Below are 18,432 nucleotides of genomic sequence, written 5' to 3'. Positions count from 1 at the left end.
AGATGCGGGCGCAGCCAGTGAGCAGGCACTGGCTGGCTGATTTATGGGTTGGGGGCGAGCCGTGTTTCTTTTCTGGGGTCGGATATTAAGCCGTCGTGGGGTCGGGCACGGGGGTAGGTGGGTGAGTGCGGTCTTTGTCACGGGTTAAAAGGTCCAGTCGCGCGGTCCGTGCGGTCTCCCGACGTTGTCATGGAGTTGCCACCGTCCACCCGAGGCCGGGTAGACGGCCGCGCCCCTTAGCTTCCCCCCAGGGATCGAAGAGCGCTGCTTTCTTGGAGGAGTGGCCAAACGAGCTTGGCCAGGTCCAAAGATGACTGTCCCTCGCGCAACACGGAGGCGTCCGAAATCCCTCCTGTCTGCCCAAGTTGAGTGTCTCATTCTAGGGACCCGCTCCTCTAGTTAGCGGGAAGCGACGCCTTAACTTTTGAGAGCCGAGGATTTCCTACACAGGAGTCCCTTGTTAGCGGAGAGAGAGAGTGCGTAGTGCGGTGTCTCCTGAAAGTTATATTTGGGAGAGGGCCGAGTTCAGGGCTTCACTGTCGTTAAACACGAATCAGTGGCCGTGGGCAAGTCCATGAATTGCTGTGAATCTTGTGTTCTGACTCTCCCTTCACCTCCATCGCGTTAGAAATGGAAAGTGGGTGGTATTAGAGAGAAAAATTACGTCCAAAGGTACGTTCTCTGAGTAAGTGTATGGTTAATAATAGCCAGTGACAGGGAGGAAACCATTTAAAAGGACAAAATAGAATGTCCTTAGGGTTTTAGAAAATAATAGAAAACAGAAGGAAAAAAATTGTGATTATGGAAGAAGGGTTAATGTTGATAAGAGAAATGAGGACCCTAGTGTGTGTTTGTTCATTAAAAAATATTTATTGAGCTCCCACTCTATTGTTAATTATTGCTTTAGGCTAGGTGTGTGTGAGTGTGTGTGCACCTGCGTGTGCATGTGAGCAAGAATTAACAGAGATCAAGTCATTCATCATTCCTCTTTGGAGCTTATATTCTAGTCTAGTGGTTCCTTTAATTCATTTTACTCACAATAACTCTGCAAGGTAGGTGTTCATTATCTCCATTTTATATCCCCATTTTACAGTTTCTGAATCTGACGCTCTAGGCTTTTAAATAATTTGTGCAAGATCACAGAGCTAGCAGTAAGTGGTGTAATCACATTTCCAAATTCTTGACTTTGTGACTCTTTCCACTACACTTCACTTTCACTACAGGAAGAAGAAAATTACAAGCTGTGAGTTACTAAAGGCAAGCCTGCAAGAGTGAAAAGTGTAACTTTCAACATCTTTCAACTGTCAACTTTCTTTCTATACATAATTTTTTTTTTTTGGTGAGGAAGATTGGCCCTGAGCTAACTAAGATCTGTGCCAATCTTTTCCTCTTTTTTATGTGAGATGCCTCCATAGCATGGTTTGATGAGTGGTGTTCAGGTCCATGGCCAGGATCTGGGCCCATGAACCCCGGGCTGCTGAGGCAGACTACTGTGCCACCTGACCTGCCCTCTGCATCATTTTTAAAGGGGAGAAAAAGACCAATCCTGAATGAGATTTAAACACACTGTTCAAGATTATCTTTAGGTAGCCATGAAAGAGAGGCAACTGAATATTAAATCCTGAAAACTCTGAAATTAAGAAATCTGATGGCTCAGATAAATGAAGAGTAATATTGGGTTTCAGTAGATGTGATAATCAGAAAAACCTGTGGACCTTTCTCAGCCTGTTCAAGGCAGACTAATTTCCGTGGGTGGCACTGTGGAATTAAGTTATTCTACAAATCTGAAATTTGTGTGGCCAACCTGGAAGGGCCCCAAGCTGGAGTTCTTGGGAGCTCCTAACCCAGGTAGAATCTTCCTTTTTCCTGTTTTTCTTCCTTTAGTGTATCCTTTTTCTGCCTCCTTGCCCTTTTAGTTTCTGAATACCTTGAGAAATCTCTCCTTGTCTTACTGGCTAAATACAGGTTTTTCATATACTTCCGTTTTTTCTCCCCTAGTTATTATCCTCCCTTCTGAGACTAGACTCCATAAAACATCATCCTTGCCAGCAGAAGGAGGTATCCTACTTCTCAGTAATGGCTATTTAGAAGTTTTCTTTTTCTTTTCTAGTTCTTCCATGTTAAAGTATTGCGTGCAGAGAAACAGCAGAGAAATATTGTAAAATAAAATGGTCTTGTGAAAATAAAATGATACCCAATCCCAAATTAGAGGAGGTGCAGTAAAGCTGGGAAAAGGCTACGTATTCACTTAAGAAAGTAGGAGACCACATGAATGTTGGCAGCGAATTCTGTGCACTTGGACATTGTTTCAGTACATTAGGATTCAGAAGGATTTGAGGATACATCTTAATGATTTGCGTATGGCTGATAACTTGGAGCTACGTCTTCTGGGAAGAATATCTGAATTAGCTGCACAGCCTTTTAAGCAGAGCAGTAAATAGCAAGTCACTCCATTCTTCATTTCCAGAATCACATGAGCTCTGGTCTGGCTCTGTGGTTGGAGATGTATTCTAGGGTGCCCTTGAAACCCTGAACTAAACTGTATTGGCCTTCCTTTAGAGTCACCTTGTACTAAGAATTGATACTGGGATAATCTCAGGGTTAGGTTAGGATCACTGGGATTGCTGTGAACTGAATTATTTCATCCACACCTCACCTCAGCCTGGATCTTCTCCTCTGGGCCTGGGCCTGGACCCAAACCTGTCTTGTGGGACTGGATGGTCTTTTTCCTTTACATTTCTTTTGTTTTCATAACCTGTGAATTTTCAGTTTTTGAAAAAGAGCTTAATATATTACTACGCTGCCCAATACAGGAGCAGAGAAACTGATTACCTCCTTTTGTAAAGTAGATTTAGGCAGTCCTTTCAGCTCTAGCACAGTCTCTGAATTATCAGAAACAATGTAATGTAGTTCATTCAGCAAGGATTTATTTGGGGCCAGCTTTGTCATAGGCATTGCACTATACATGCTGGAGATGCAGGCACGAAGGAGAGTCGTTTCTATCTAGGCACTCACAGTCTAGCAGAGCGGTTACCTAAACATAATTTCAGAACAGTATGATAAATTCTACAGTAGAAATAAGAGTAGACTGCTATGAGAACATTGCCTGGAAAAGTCCAAAGAGACATTTTAGCTGAGACTTAAAGGATAAAGGTAAAAGAGAAGAAGGGCATTTCAGAGAATGGTGAATATGCACAAATTGGGAAGCTTGAGAACATAAAGTGTGTTAAAAAGATATTGAAAATTTCTGAGCAGCTCTAGTGTAAAGGTGTGTATGGGAGATGGCAGGAGATTGAGTCCAGAAGATATTTGGAGCCATAGGTCAGGCCTGGAGATGAAGATCTGTTAGATTATAACAAAGAATTTGTTAGTTGAATTTTTGTTAGATGAGGTGCCCAGAGAGGGCATATAAGTTTGGGAACACTGTGTAAGTAGCTAACCATTTATGTGAATCATGATCACAAAGGAAGATGAGAAAGGAAGGAAAATTGAGGGAGGCATAGATATGTGAGAAGTTGGAAAGTTAGAAAGTTGGTGGAGGTCATGCCTTTTGTAAATTTATCTAGTGTTTATTGAGTACCTACTGTGTGCCAGGCATTATGCTAGGAAGAGGGGTTAAAATGGTAAATAAGGTGGAAATAGTCCTTGGCTTTCATGATACTGAGTCTACTGGGGGGTGCAGCAAGTAAGAGCTGTGATAGAGGAAGCATAGGATGTTTAGGGGGTACATAGCTGGGTTACTGGACTCAGTCTTGGAGGGGCAGGAAAAGTTTCCTAGAAGAAGCAGGTTTGCTGTGACCCAAATGATGAATAGAGGTTGGCCATGTGAACAGAGGGAGGAAACTGCCTGAGATAGAGGCAGTAAATGTTTTTGGAGGGAGGCAAGAATAAGGGGCTTGTCAGTCCTGGAGTTTGGGCTGTGAGGAGGACAGTCGTGAGATGAGCTGGAGAGGTAAGCAGGGGCCAGCTCATGAAAGGCTTTCTTGGTAAACCATGCTAAGGAGTTTGAACTTTACCCCCAGGGCAGTGGAAAGTTAAGTGTTGTAAGCACTTTTTATTATAGAAAAAATGTTTATTATAGAAAATTTCAATCATACATAAAAGGAGATAGTAAAATGAATTCCTGTCTTCCAGCTTGTACAGTTATCAACATATGGCTAATCTTGTTTTATTAATACTCCCATCAACTTCTTCCTTCTCCGCTGGATTGTTTTAAAGCAGATCCCAGACACCGTATCATTTCACTTGTGAATATTTCAGTATGTATTACTAAAAGTTAAGATCTCTCTCTTTTAAAAAATGTTATCAAAATTATTACAACTAAATAATAATAATTTATCAGTATTGTCAAATATCCAGTCAGTGTTCAATTTCCTTGATGTCTCAAACATCTCTCCCTCACCAGTTGGTTTTTTTTTTTTTTAAAGATTTTATTTTTTTCCTTTTTCTCCCCAAAGCCCCCCAGTACATAGTTGTATATTCTTCGTTGTGGGTCCTTCTAGTTGTGGCATGTGGGATGCTGCCTCAGCGTGGCCTGATGAGCAGTGCCATGTCCGCGCCCAGGATTCGAACCAACGAAACACTGGGCTGCCTGCAGCGGAGTGCGCGAACTTAACCACTTGGCCACGGGGCCAGCCCCCACCAGTTGGTTTTTTTGAGTCAGGATTCCAAACAAGATCTATGTATAAAATTGGGTCTCTTTTAATCTATAGGTCCTCCTTCCCTGCTTTATTCTTTGCTATTTTTTGTTGAAGAAACCAGATCATTTATTCTGTAGAATTTTCCACATTCTGGATTGTGCTGGTAACATTCTTATGGTATGTTTAAACATGTTTTTTTGTCCTCTGTGTTTCTTATAAACTGATAATTAGAGCTAGAAGCTTAATCAAATTTAGGTATTTTTTTTTTCTTCTGGGCAAGAATACTTCATAGGTGGAACATATTAAGTGACGCATGATGTCTGGTTGTCTCTCTATGATTTTAAAATTGATCACTAGGTTCAGGTGAAATTTGTATTCTTTAAAGAATACTATTGTTACAGAGAAATAATCAGGTCTTATTGACTGGGCTTAGTGATTTATTGAATGTTAGTGAAAGGGGAGGAGGAGATCTGATGAAATCCAGGTTTTTGGTTTTACCTGGATGAATGATGATAGGGAAGATAGGAAGAACAAATTGGAGGAGAAAGATGGTTGCTTTGGGACATGTTGAAATTGGCATAAAGATGTCATGTAGCCTGGAACTTAGAGAAAAATCTGGGTTGCGAATAAGTGTTAGTTTTACACATATGGAGAGTTGAGTAAGTGAGAATAATAGAGAGCTTTGGATAGGACACTGAGAAACATCATTGGATTAGTTATCTATTGCTTTGTAACACATTATCCCCAAATTTAGCAACTTAAAACAACAAACTTTTATTATCTCATAGTTTCTGTGGCTCAGAACTTTGGGAGTGACTTAACTGGGTTGCTCTGGCTCAGGGTCTCATAAAGTTGCAGTGAAGACGTTGGCTAGGGTTACAGTCATCGGAAAGCCTTGTCTGGAGCTGGAGGGTCTGCTTCCAAGGTGACTCACTCTCCCAGCTGTTGGCAGAAAGCCTCAGTTCCTTGCTGCTGTTCTGTTGGGCTACATGAATGTCATCATGACAGGGCATCTGGCTTTGCCCAGAGGGAGTGATCCAAGTGAGAGTCAGGAGGAAGGCATGGTGCCTTTTATGACCTAGGCTGAGAACATCACTTCTGCCTTCTTCTGTTCATTAAAAATGAATCATTAATTTAGCTCATACTAGGGATGGGAATTTTAGGTATGGGGAGGGGAATTAGGCTCTCCCTTTTGAAAGGAGTGTCAAAGAATTTGTGGATAGATTTTTTTTTTTTTAAAGATTTTATTTTTTCCTTTTTCTCCCCAAAGCCCCCCAGTACATAGTTGTATATTCTTCATTCTGGATCCTTCTAGTTGTGGCATGTGGGATGCCGCCCCAGCGTGGTCCAATGAGCATGCTATTTACGTGCCCAGGATTCGAACCAACAAAACACTGGGCCGCCTGCAGTGGAGTGCGTGAACTTAACCATTCGGCCATGGGGCCAGCCCCTTGTGGATAGATTTTAAACCGCCACAATCATATTTAAGGGATTGGCAGAGAAAAAAGCCTGCATAGGAGAGTGAAAAGAAACAGCCAGAGATAATATAAGAGAAAAACCCAAAGAATGTGGCGGTCAAGGTGCAAATAGTTACTTGGCTTGAATACTCTTGAGAGGATTGAATAGATCTTAAAGAAATCTTAAAAAATATCCACTGGGGGCCTGGCCCTGTGGCTGAGTGGTTAAAGTTCTGCGTGCTCTGCTTCAGTGGCCCAAGTTTGCAGGTTCAGATCCCAGGCACAGACCTACTCCACTCACCAGTGCTGTGGTGGTGTCTCACATACAAAAAAATAGAGGAAGATTGGCACAGATGTTAGCTCAGGGCTAATCTTCCTTGAGCAAAAAAAGAAGAGGATTGGCAATGGATGTTAGCTCAGGGCAAATCTTCCTCAGGAAAAAAAAAAATCCATTGAATTGATCAATTTGTACATTACTAATGCCTTTAGTGAGAGCACTTTCTATGGAGTAGTGGGTGTGGAAGGCTGATTGGAGTGGTTTGAAGAGTAAATAGGAGGTAAGAAGTAGAGAAAGTGAGTGTAGATTACTCAAGGTGTTTGACTGTGAAAGAGGCAGAGAGGGATATGGAATTGAGGGGAAGGGCTTCTAAGATAGGAGTATGCTTAAACGTTGTAGGAGTGGGAAGCAAGGCCCATGTTAAAAAGTAGGGTAGAGTCAGGCCTTGAGTGTAGTAAAGATTTACATCAATGGCCTTGGGAACTGGAAAAAGGAATAACTAGGGACATGTTAAAGGTTAATCAGGTTGTATGAGGAACTAGTTGAGGTTATAAAATATGGTTAGTCACTACACATAAATGTTTAACTCACTTACTTTGTATTGTTTTTGTAACATTTTGGAGAGAAAGTTAGGAACAGTGAATTAGTAAGTTACTAGGGCCGCTTCAGGTATTCTTTTTTTTTTTGAGGTGGGGGACAAGATTAGCCCTGAGCTAACATCTGCCAGTCCTCCTCCTTTTTCTGAGGAAGACTGGCCCTGAGCTAACATCCGTACCCATCTTCCTCTACTTTTTTTATATGTGGGACGCCTACCACAGCATGGCGTGCCAAGGTGTGCCATGTCCCCACCCAGCATCCGAACTGGCAAACCCCGGGCCGCCAAAGCGGAACGTGCGCACTTAACCGCTGCGCCACTGGGCCGGCCCCAAGGTGTTCTTTGCAAAGGGAATCATTAGAGAAATCACATCTTCCTTGCTATTAAATGCTGACTGGAAGAGACTCATAATGATTACATTTCACAACCACTGGTAGTCAAAACACGTTGTTATTTGGCAATCCTTAGCAGTGTCTAGAAGATGATAAAAATCTGCCATCCAATTCTTAGATTTTAGGTTTTTTAAGAGCTTAAGTGTGTGTATTTCTCTTGCAAAGATGTGAAAGAGCTAGTCTCAGATTCTCCTCGAAAGTTGTCAGCACCACTCCCATCCAACAATTAAAAGTGAATTTAGGGGCCGGCCCCGTGGCCGAATGGTTAAGTTTGCCAGTTCCACTTCTGCGGCCCAGGGTTTCGCTGCTTCGGATCCTGAACACGGACATGGCACCACTCGTCAAGCCATGCTGGGGCGGCATCCCGCATGCCACAACTAGAAGGACCCACAACTAAAAATATACACCTATGTACCAGGGGACTTTGGGGAGAAAAAGGAAAAATAAAATCTTTAAAAAAAAAGTGAATTTATAGTTTTCTAGATAAACTTTTCTTGAATATATCAAAAGTGATTTTTATTAAGTTTACATGATACATATTAACAGTCCAAATCTAATAAAGTAGCTTTAGAATTGTAAAAGGAACAAAAGAAAAGTTGTATCTAATCTAAAGCACTGAAAAGAAAACAAACCTCTTACAACGGTAAGTAGTATCAGTGGGAAGAAGTATGTGGACATTTTATGTCTTTTGCTTTCCTTGAATTCTCTAAGTCAGCTTTGATTTTTCCCTGTTCTAAAACCCTTGAGCCTTGTTCATGTGATTCTTTTGGGCATTTAATCATTTTACATCTGTTATAATTAACTAGTCCTATCTCTAGTACATTCTTTATCTGTACAGCAAGCTTGTAAACTCCTTGATGGCAGTACTGAGCATTGTAATCTTCAAGCTCTACAATGTGGCACATTGTTCTCATAGTGAATGGAATGTCCAAGGCTCTTCAAACTAGGCTTAGAGATGAGATGCAGAAGGCTTTTTGGAATTGTTGCTTACACAGCCTTGTGTTTTGCAGAATATATTAATAGCAAATATGTATATTTCCATGGTTTATGTAAAACCTCATTGAGTTTATATTAACACTTGTGGCTTTCATTTAATCATCCAGAGCCTGTAGAACTGTGTGGGCTCTTTTGCTTAGTGTGTTATATCAGACAAGCAGTCAGTCCCTGCTTCTGTTGCAAGCAGTTTTGTTGATGGTAATAATTTGTGGAAGGACAAAAAGTAGAGTTCTTAAATATGCCACTCCTAAATGTGGCAGTTGTCATAGGATTAGATTTTCAAATAGTTCCAGTCAAAGCTAGAACAATGCACAAATGATTTAGATTAAGTTTTAGTTCTTTTTACTGCTTATAGAGAAAAACAAATGGTCAACCCAATCAATTGTTTTCCTTTTCATTTATTTTATTGTAAAGGATTATCTTCTTAGACTAGTTTGAACTTCCTTAAAAAAAGAGAATTTATTTTTTTTGCAAAAGTTAAGTTTACATGGTACATGGAATCATATAAAAGGAATCATATTCAAGGGAAGTGTTTTGAGGTATTCATAATTATTTTTCCCATTCACATGACAGTGTTAAGATTGTTATGAAAATTGATTTTCTGTTTCCTGGAGTTTTGTTCACATTAAGCCTTTATGCCAAGATTGTCCACTTCTTTCAGTTCTTGTGTTTTATTTTGCCATTACTGTTATGGCACAGATGGGTAAATAAAATATTGGGTGAGTGTTTGCTTTGTCACTCTGGCAGCTGCCCCTGCAGTCTCTGCGCTCCTCTTTCCTCCATCACTCGTGGATGCTGTGCTTCCCAGAGACGATAGAGTCCATTTGGTGGGAACTCCTTAACTCCTCGTACCCCCACCTATTAGTATACCTACTTGCCTGCCTATCCTTGCCTGCATCCTTCTTCCTCAGAGTGGAAGAGTTAATCCTTGGTTGGTCTGGATTCCGTCTGCTCACAAATGTTTCAAGGACTCAGTCTATAGATTTTCTTGTTTGTTTGCTTTCTCCCCTCCCTCTCTCTCATATATCTTCAACTTCTTCCTTTCTATTTACGGACTTTTGTTTGTTTATTTTAAGAATATTTATTATAGCAACTAAACATCTTAATTGTAACAATTTTATATGGAAATTTTTAGTAAATACTTGGGTTACGTGTTGCCTTTCCTTTTTTTTTATAGAACAGTTTCATTGAGGTATAATTCACATACCGTCTATTTGAAGGATACATTTCAATGGTTTTTAGTAGTATATTCACAGAACTGTGTAACCATCTCCTTAATCAATTTTAGAAAATTTTCATCACCCCCAAAAGAAACAATCACTCCCCACTTTTTCACCCTCAACCCTAGGCAACCACTAATCTACTTTCAGTCTCTATAGATTTGTCTATTTTGGACGTTTTGTATCGTATTATAAAAGTGTTCTTTAAACAATTCTAATACGGCTTCTTTCATTTAGCGTAATGTCTTCAAGGCTCATCCATATTGTAGCACATATCAATACTTTTTGTTGCTGAATAGTCCATTGTATGCATATTCCACATTTTGTTTATTCATTAACCAGTTAACAGACATTCGAGTTTCCGATTTTGGCTACTATGACTAATGCTACTATGAACATTTGTGTACATAAGTTTTAGTGTGGACATATGTTTTCATTTCTCTTGGTTACATATCTAGAAGTGGAATTCCTGGGTCATATGGTGACTCTATATTTAACGTTTGAGGAGCTGCCAGACTGTTTTCCAAAGAAGCTGCACCATTTTACGTTCCCACTGAGGTACAAGGGTTCCAATATCTCTATATCTTTGCCAACATTTGTTATTATCTGTCATTTTGATGATAGCCATCCTAGTGGGTGTGAGGTAGTATCTTATTATGGTTTTGATTTGTGTTTCCCTGATAACTGTTGAAGTTGAGCATCTTTTCATGTGCTTATTGGCCATTTGTATATCTTCTTTGGAGATAGGCCATAAGTCAGGCTTCTTTAGTTTAGGCTGAACCAGTTTTAAACCAGAATAGGTACCCTGTGTACCTCAATATGTGAATATTTCTTGTCACTTGTCATTTTATCTCCAGCATCTAGAGCAGTGCCTGGCACTTAGCATTCTGTAAATATTTATGGAACGAACAATAGTGTGAAGTTGTTGCTATTATTTCCATGAAGAACTTTAGACCTACGAAGTCGCACAGTAGTTTCTATGTGCATGATCAAGTCTTCCAACTCCAAATAGAATGTTCTTTCTGTTGGAGGATACTGAATTACATGAGCAGTGATATTTTAAAATGATAAGCCCAAGTTATCACTAGTTTGCTGACAGGTGATAAATGATTTACATTATTATCACAATGAAATAAACTTCTGCATAGCCCTTCTAAAATGCAAACTGCATTGATTAATCATTAAAAAGTACTGAATCCTTTTACATGTAAGATGTAAGATGGGGACTTAGATCATCCCATTGAAATGCCAAGGGTAGACAAGACTCTCCCTCCTATTCCAATTCACTGAAAGCCTGCTAGTTGGGGAGAAGGGGAGGGGGAGCAGATACTGAGTCTTACAATTTGTTGAGTGATGAGTTTTTTATATTCACGATATGGGAGCAGAGAACGGTAGTGGCAAATTCTCCAAGATAATTCTACTTTGAAATTTTAGTCATTCCGAAGAAGAGTTAAGTGTAAGTTTCTAATAGGTGACCTCCTGTGTGACTAACCCACCATTTTGTGCTTGCATGTTAACTCCTCTGCCTTCTTTTTTTTGGAAACCCATAAATTTTGAAGTAAAACTAGACCTGATAAAGAATAAGTGTTTTTAAATTGCCTTTTTTAAAAGTATTTTTTTCCTGATTGTGAAAGTAAAATACGATTATTGCAAATCATTAACTTCTTAAATCCTTGAAAGTTTCATAAGCCCTTTGGCATAGCTCTTGAATTCTTGACCTATTTCCTTATTCTCTCATAATTGTTCTTTCCCTTAAGCACTAGAATCCAGGAGAAATTCTTTAAGAAAATAAATTCTTAGGCAGTGTTTGAATTTATAACAATTTCCCCCCTATCTTTTGATATTCACATAGTGTATTTCAAGTGCTTTTCCTAGCTAACCTGGGAACCATCTTTTAACGTTTCTTTGCAAAAATTTGTTCTGAGCTCTAAACTCCAAACTTGAACAAGGAGCTTTTGGAGTATACCCTCATTCTAAATTGGGGCTTGTAGGATGAGTCCTAAAATTAGGAGTAAGAATCCAAAATTCCATGGTTCTATCTATGGTTCTTATTAACTAGATTATTTTATGTGTTGTACAAATTTTCCCATCTTTAAATTTTTGTAGTGCTCTTCTTCTTGTTCATCTTTTCATAATCTTACTATTTTGGGCTCTGACTTAATCTTTTCCAAATAAGGAAAAACAGCCTTGGGCAGTTTTTGCTAGAGAAGTGAAGTGAATGATGATGATGGCTTATCACTGCACAGTTTGGCAGGAGAAGTACTAACATACAGCACGGACCGTCTGGAGTTTAACACGTGCCCATCAGTTCCTTCAATCATTTTTTGTGAAAGTAACTTTAATCATTATTTAGTATTTTGGGCAGTGTTTGAGAAACAAAACAGAAATAGAAGGTCCACATTGAGATCCAGCATATATTAACATGCTTTAGGTAATTTACAGAACTTAGGCTACTATTTAGTATTTAATATTTAACTTTAGAAAGGATGTGAAAACCCTACGTCATCATAGCTGGGCTTCATTAAACTCTGTGAAAGTGGTGTTCTTCACTGATCTGTTGGCCTGAAATTCTGACGTGAAGATAAAATTGTGCTTTTTAAGAAATAGGGAAAGACCTGGGACTTTCCAGTGTACTAATAGGTCACACCAAATCAAAATACAAGTCCATAATCCTTTACCCATAATTCTGAAACTCCTTGATCTCTGAGTTCCAAAATTTTTTTCCTTAAATTTATTATATTCTCATTTGAATTGTGTCGCTATAGTCTTTATCACACTTAGTGTAAATATATGTTGTACTACAGAAATCTTAATATGCTTGATTGTGAAATTAATTAAGTACTTGATACCACAGACTCCCCTGCAGGTGTGATATAGTTTGTGTACTATATGTATATTACTTATCTAAAATTGTGGGTACCATCCTCAGAGGCACTGCTGCGAGGCTTTAGGGTGACATTTATGCTGTTGAATTCAGAAGGATCGCCGATTTGATGCTCAGCGTTTGTGGCTCAGAAAAACTTTGAAGGAAAACTTAAATTAGCCAGACTTATAGTAATTGTGGTAGAAATGCACGGCTTTTGCAGTCGGACCTGGTTTGGAATCCTGTCTCTCCTACTTGCTATCTGTGAGTCCATGGGCAAGTTACTTAAACCTTTCTAAGCTTTTGATTCCTCAAGTATAAAATGGGTATAATAAAAGAACTATATCATAAGACTGATGTGAGAATTAAATAAAATTGTATTTAAAGCACCAGCAGAGTGGCTGGCATTTAAGTGCTCAGTAAATGTTAACAAAAAGCTGAAGTTTATGACAGTGTTTGACAAATAATAATATTCAATAAATGTACATTGTGGTCACTATTGTATAAACTGGTGTTCCAATTTATTAATTCATAACAAGAACTATAACTGTTAAGGAAACTGTGTACTTAGGCTATCTGATTAGTGCATATGCTCTCTGAAAGCAAGCTATATGGGATGTCAAATTTGTGAGCAGAAGCAGAGTGAAGGGAGTTATGTATTATAGATATTTAATGGCATCAGACATTGATATCAAGATGCAGTATTTCCACATTACAGACACATCTATTATGTGAATCGAACAGGTCTAATCTTTCAGTCAGCAAAACTTCTATTCTGGTTTAGTGGTTCTAGTTCTGGCCTTTTTACTCTAGTTCTATTAGTATTTTAAAGATTTCATTTTTCCTTTTTCTCCCCAAAGCCCCCCGATACATAGTTGTGTATTTTTAGTTGTGGGTCCTTGTAGTTGTGGCATGTGGGACGCCTCCTCAGCATGGCCTGATGAGCGGTGCCGTGTCCGCGCTCAGGATTCGAACGGGTGAAACCCTGGGCTGCTGAAGTGGAGTGCGTGAACTTAACCACTCGGCCACGGGGCCGGCCCCTAGTTCTACTACTATTAATACTTTCTGATGCTTAATATAATTAGTCGTAATTAGTATAATGAACTCCAGGCTCTTCCAGCTCTTAAAGATGATATCGTATATATCCCTGTTCTAATATATGTCTGTTTTCTCCCAAAGGAAGGCAGCTAAGTCTTCCCAGGATCTTGGAGAACCTCTAATATTACTGTCACCTTGTGTACTGATTCAGTATAGTTTCCTAAGGCTCCATCTGTAGAAAAGTAGACGCTAAATCTGCTTCTCAAAGTGAGGCCCTCTGTAATGGGGGGGTGGGTGGGAAATGAGGGAGTTATCATAGATACGTTGAGGCATGAATGATGGGGAAAATTCCTTCATTATTGTGGGTCTGTGACTCCTCACAGTTTTTGTTGGTGTCGTTTTCCATCAGCATGATGACATTTTGGGCTATTGAGTGCCCTCAAGGCATTAACTAGTGAAGGCTCTCTGATACATTAAATACTATCAGGATGGTTTAAGAAGATGGTGTTTTCTCAAATAGAAAGGAGCCAACGGGGGGTGTTATTGCTATCGTTTCCTATTTTGTAATTGTTGTTGGTAGCAGGGTATCAGTGTGGAATTCTGGCAAGTACTATTTATTTATTTATTTTCTTACTTACTTTTATTGAGATATACTTAGATCCAGCAAAAAACCACAGATTTCAGGTGTACAGTTAGACGAGTTTTGACATTTGCTCACATCCTTGTTAACAGTATCCCAATCACAATATAGAGCATTGCTGTCATCCTGCAAAATTCCCTCCTGTCTCTTTCCTGTCCATCTCACGCCCTAGAGCCAGCCTCCTGTGATTTCTGCCTTTATAGGTTAATATTGCCCAGCAGATTGACCACCTGTGTTCCAGGAGTGTGTGTGGCCCAAGGTGCAACACTAGCGTGGAGTACAACTTCATGTGCTGTTGGGAATGAACTAACATGTGATCAGTACTAAAGCGGTGTTTACATTATGTTGAAAGGAGGGAGACCATTTTGACATTTGTCCACATGTCTTCTACGATCAATTTATTAACTGTTTAATTTGCAAAGGTGTAGCAGGGATATTGGATGGGGAATGGCACAAGGAAAATTCAGAAACCTTGCCCTCTGAGAGAAGTGATGAAGCATACATTATTTTCATACAACATAGAAGTAATTTGTACCTTAAGAAGGGGAAGTTGGAGTGCTTTGTGTTAAAAAGTTCAAAAGGAGACCTCACTTTTAGCTGTGAGATATTCAGAGCAAGTCAGATGAGACTCTCACTTGATTTTTGATATAGATTTAATTAATTAATTAATTATTGTTTTCCCCCTGCTTTTTCTCCCCAAATCCCCCCAGTACATAGCTGTGTATTTTTAGTTGTGGGTCCCTCTAGTTGTGGCATGTGGGATGCCACCTCAGCATGGCCTGACGAGCGGTGTCATGTCCGCACCCGGGATCCGAACCAGTGAAACCCTGGGCCACTGGGAAGCAGAACACACGAACCCAACCCCTCGGCCACGGGGCCGGCCCCAAAATTTAATTTATTTTAAGCAAAGTAAAATTAACATTCAAATAAAAATTTTTGTGTTTCTATAACAGGTCTGGGGAGGCACTCTTGCTTTATAAAAGGACTGTAGAATTAGTTTAAATGGCAAGCTAATTTTCCCTAGTAGATTTTGAATATGTTTGTGTAAAACTTTTCCAGATGCATTTGCTTTTTGAAGCAGAGTAAATCCCTAGTTGTATTTCCAATTAAACAGGTTTTCATTGATGATGCTATACACCAGCACCAAGCTAGATTTCTTGATTTTGCAATTTAATTCGTTAACTTAGGCTACTTTTCAGCACTTAGTAAATACTAGAAATGGACTGAACAAATAAAAGCTTATAGTTCTGTTGGAGATTCAATTAGTAGTTATAATTAAGCTACAATTAAGAGGTTACTTTGGTGCTACGTTTCATTTGATTTAGTGCTTATATACCATTATTAGAGATTATTGCCCTCTAGTTGTTTTATGGTGATATTTTTAAATGCAATTGTAGAAATTTGTTTAAAGGAGATGGAAAAGTATCAGAAATGGGAGAAAAGTTTCCCCGGTTTCACTCGGAGTTGTTGAGTAGCCTGAAGTGGGAATGAATGGGCATATTTTGAGTGAATTATGTTTGTTGGAGGAGCAGGGTGCCTGGGAGAGGAGGCTGGGGCTATCCATTCAGCAGACATTTGTCTAATACCTTCCAGGTCCCAGGCATTAATTAGGTTCTGGAAGACAGGGTGGAATAATAGTAACACAAGGATAGTTAAGCCCACTGTCTGTCAAGGAAAATAGACAAACAGCTATAATACAATATAATAAGTAGTTCAATAGCAACATCCGTAAATTGAGGAGAACTCAGTAAATCGTACCTGAGCATAGGAGCTGAATTGAGAAACGGTCCACAGAGGAAGTGTGTGGTGAGCATTAAGGAGGAAAAATACATGTTTTTGTTTTATTTGGTTGCTTATTTGGTTTTTGTAAGGGCTATGTATTATTACTAAATAAGCTGTGTGTACGGGAATGTGTGTAGTGTGTGTAGAGGGAACTGAGTTGACAATAGGAGACATGTCTGAAAGAAAGTATGGCCTAATGCCACAACTAGAAGGACTCACAACTAAAAAGGCACAACTGTGTACTGGGGGGCTTTGGGAGAAAAAGGAAAAATAAAATCTTAAAGAAAGTATGGCCTAGTGGGTTTAGGATTAGTTTAGGTTTAGAGAAGATGATTGCAGTTCCCTCTTTGCTATATTTAAGGTAGGAGCAAGGACGGGGCATGAATCTCATGCCTTTTATATGCCAGGTGCTGTACTAAGTGATTTACTTGTATTAACTTTAATGATCCTATGAGAACACGTAATATCTCACTTTTTTTTAAAAAAATTATTTCCAACGGTTTTATTTACATCTATAACACCAATCATTTTTTTTTTTATTAATGTTATGATAGATTACAACCTTGTGAGATTTCAGTTGTACATTTTTGTTAGTCATGTTGTGGGTACACCACTTCCCCCTTTGTGCTCTCCCCCCACCCCCCCTTTTCCCTGGTAACCACCGGTCAGATCTCCTTATCAATATACTAACTTCCACCTATGAGTGGAGTCATATAGAGTTCGTCTTTCTCTGACTGGCTTATTTTGCTTAACATAATACCCTCGAGGTCCATCCACGTTGCTGTGAATGGGCCAATTTTGTCTTTTTTTATGGCTGAGTAGTATTCCATTGTGTATATATAGCACATCTTCTTTATCCAATCATCAGTTTCTGGGCATGTAGGTTGGTTCCACGTCTTGGCTATTGTAAATAATGCTGCGATGAACATAGGGGTGCAAGGGACTCTTGGGATTTCTGATTTCAGTTTCTTAGGATAGATACCCAGTAATGGGATGGCTGGGTCATAGGGTATTTCCATTTTTAACTTTTTGAGAAATCTCCATACTGTTTTCCATAGTGGCTGTACCCGTAATATCTCACTTTTACAAATAAAGAAACTGTGGCTCAGAGAAGTTAAGTGACTTGGCCAAGTTCACACTGCTAGTGTGTTGGCAGGGCTGGAATTCAAAATCTTCTCTCTCTCACTCCACAGTCCATGTTATTTCGTTAAATTGTCCTGTTTGTAGGATAAGTTACATATCTCTGGGTATACATTTTTTTTGTAATTTCTTCTAGAAATTGTACTTCTTTAAAAGAAATCTTTTTCAAGCTTATGCTTGGGGCACTGAAATAATTTTGTACGTTTAAATGAGAGATTTCACATGATGTATCTACAACTTTAGAAGCCTAAATGGAGAATATTTTGAGCTGTTCTGAATTTAAACTATTTGAAATTTATGTAGCTATCCCTTCAGAAGATGTTTCTTAGGTGGTACACAGAAGTTCAACTAAAGTAATAAAATATATCCAGAGTGTAACAGTTCAGAGGCCCCACTAGACTGTGTTAACTCTTTTGTGAGAAGCAATTATACATTAAGTGGATTTGATTGACGTTGAGCTCAGTAGTTCTGTGTCCTTAAAATAACCTTTTCCTAAGGATTTAAGAAATGGACAGAGAAGGTAGACCACTGTATGAATTCAGATTATTATGTGCTGTTCTCTTGAGAATGCAGGTCATTGTTGTCCTCACACCACTCTGATTTGGGTTCTTTTTCTTTTTATTAGACTAGTTTCCAAATACTCATTTCATAACCAATTTCAAATCCTATGTTTTAGAACAATTTTTGTATGATTTTGTAATTCTCAGCTGAAAGAAAAATTCCTCTCTCTCCGCCCTGCAGGATAATAGACCAGAAGGTTTATTTAAAAATAAAATTCAGTAGCATCTTTCGGTGATTATTGACCTGTACACAAGACATTTTAGAGCAACTTGAGGTTGAAATTATTTCTATTTACAGTCATGCATCACTTAACGACAGGGATATGTTCTGAGAACTGCATCGTTAGGCGATTTTGTCATTGTGCGAACATCATAAAATCTACTTACGTGAAACTAGATGGTATAGCCTACCACGCACCTGGGTTATATGGTGCTGATCTTGTGGGATCAACATATATGCTGTCCTTCAGTTGACCAAAGTGTCATTACGAGGCACATGGATGGTAACTGCTGTTTAGTGGAGTCTTCATTGCTAACTTCCTGATGAACTGCAGAGATTGTGGTCAGGCAATGTGATTTCTATCTGAGGTGAAGCCTGCTGACTTTCCTTTTCACTGAAGTGGTCATTGCGAATGTGCGTGGTGGTAGCGTTGCATGGGTTTGGAGTGAAAGAGATGGTATGAATCTGTATGGATACAAGTGTCCCTCACATTAAGTGAACCTAAAAAAGGTATATTCTAGAATAGTTTGTGAAATCAATTTTGGCAAGAAAAATTCTGCTTTCTGATAGACTTGTGTGACCTTTTCAGAAATTTATTACCATGAGGAAAGG

The 18,432-nt window shown here is 39.1% G+C and overlaps 1 protein-coding gene across 17 annotated transcripts in view; it reads left to right on the top strand.

Moving 5' to 3' along the window:
* The window catches only part of OSBPL9 (oxysterol binding protein like 9), a 156,064-nt gene that overhangs the window by 330 nt on the left and 137,302 nt on the right, over positions 1 to 18,432 (top strand). The window lies entirely within an intron of this gene.

The sequence above is a fragment of the Equus przewalskii genome, chromosome 2, assembly GCF_037783145.1.
Source record: "Equus przewalskii isolate Varuska chromosome 2, EquPr2, whole genome shotgun sequence".
Lineage (NCBI taxonomy): Eukaryota > Metazoa > Chordata > Mammalia > Perissodactyla > Equidae > Equus > Equus przewalskii.
This window is presented reverse-complemented; position numbering and strand designations above follow the sequence as displayed.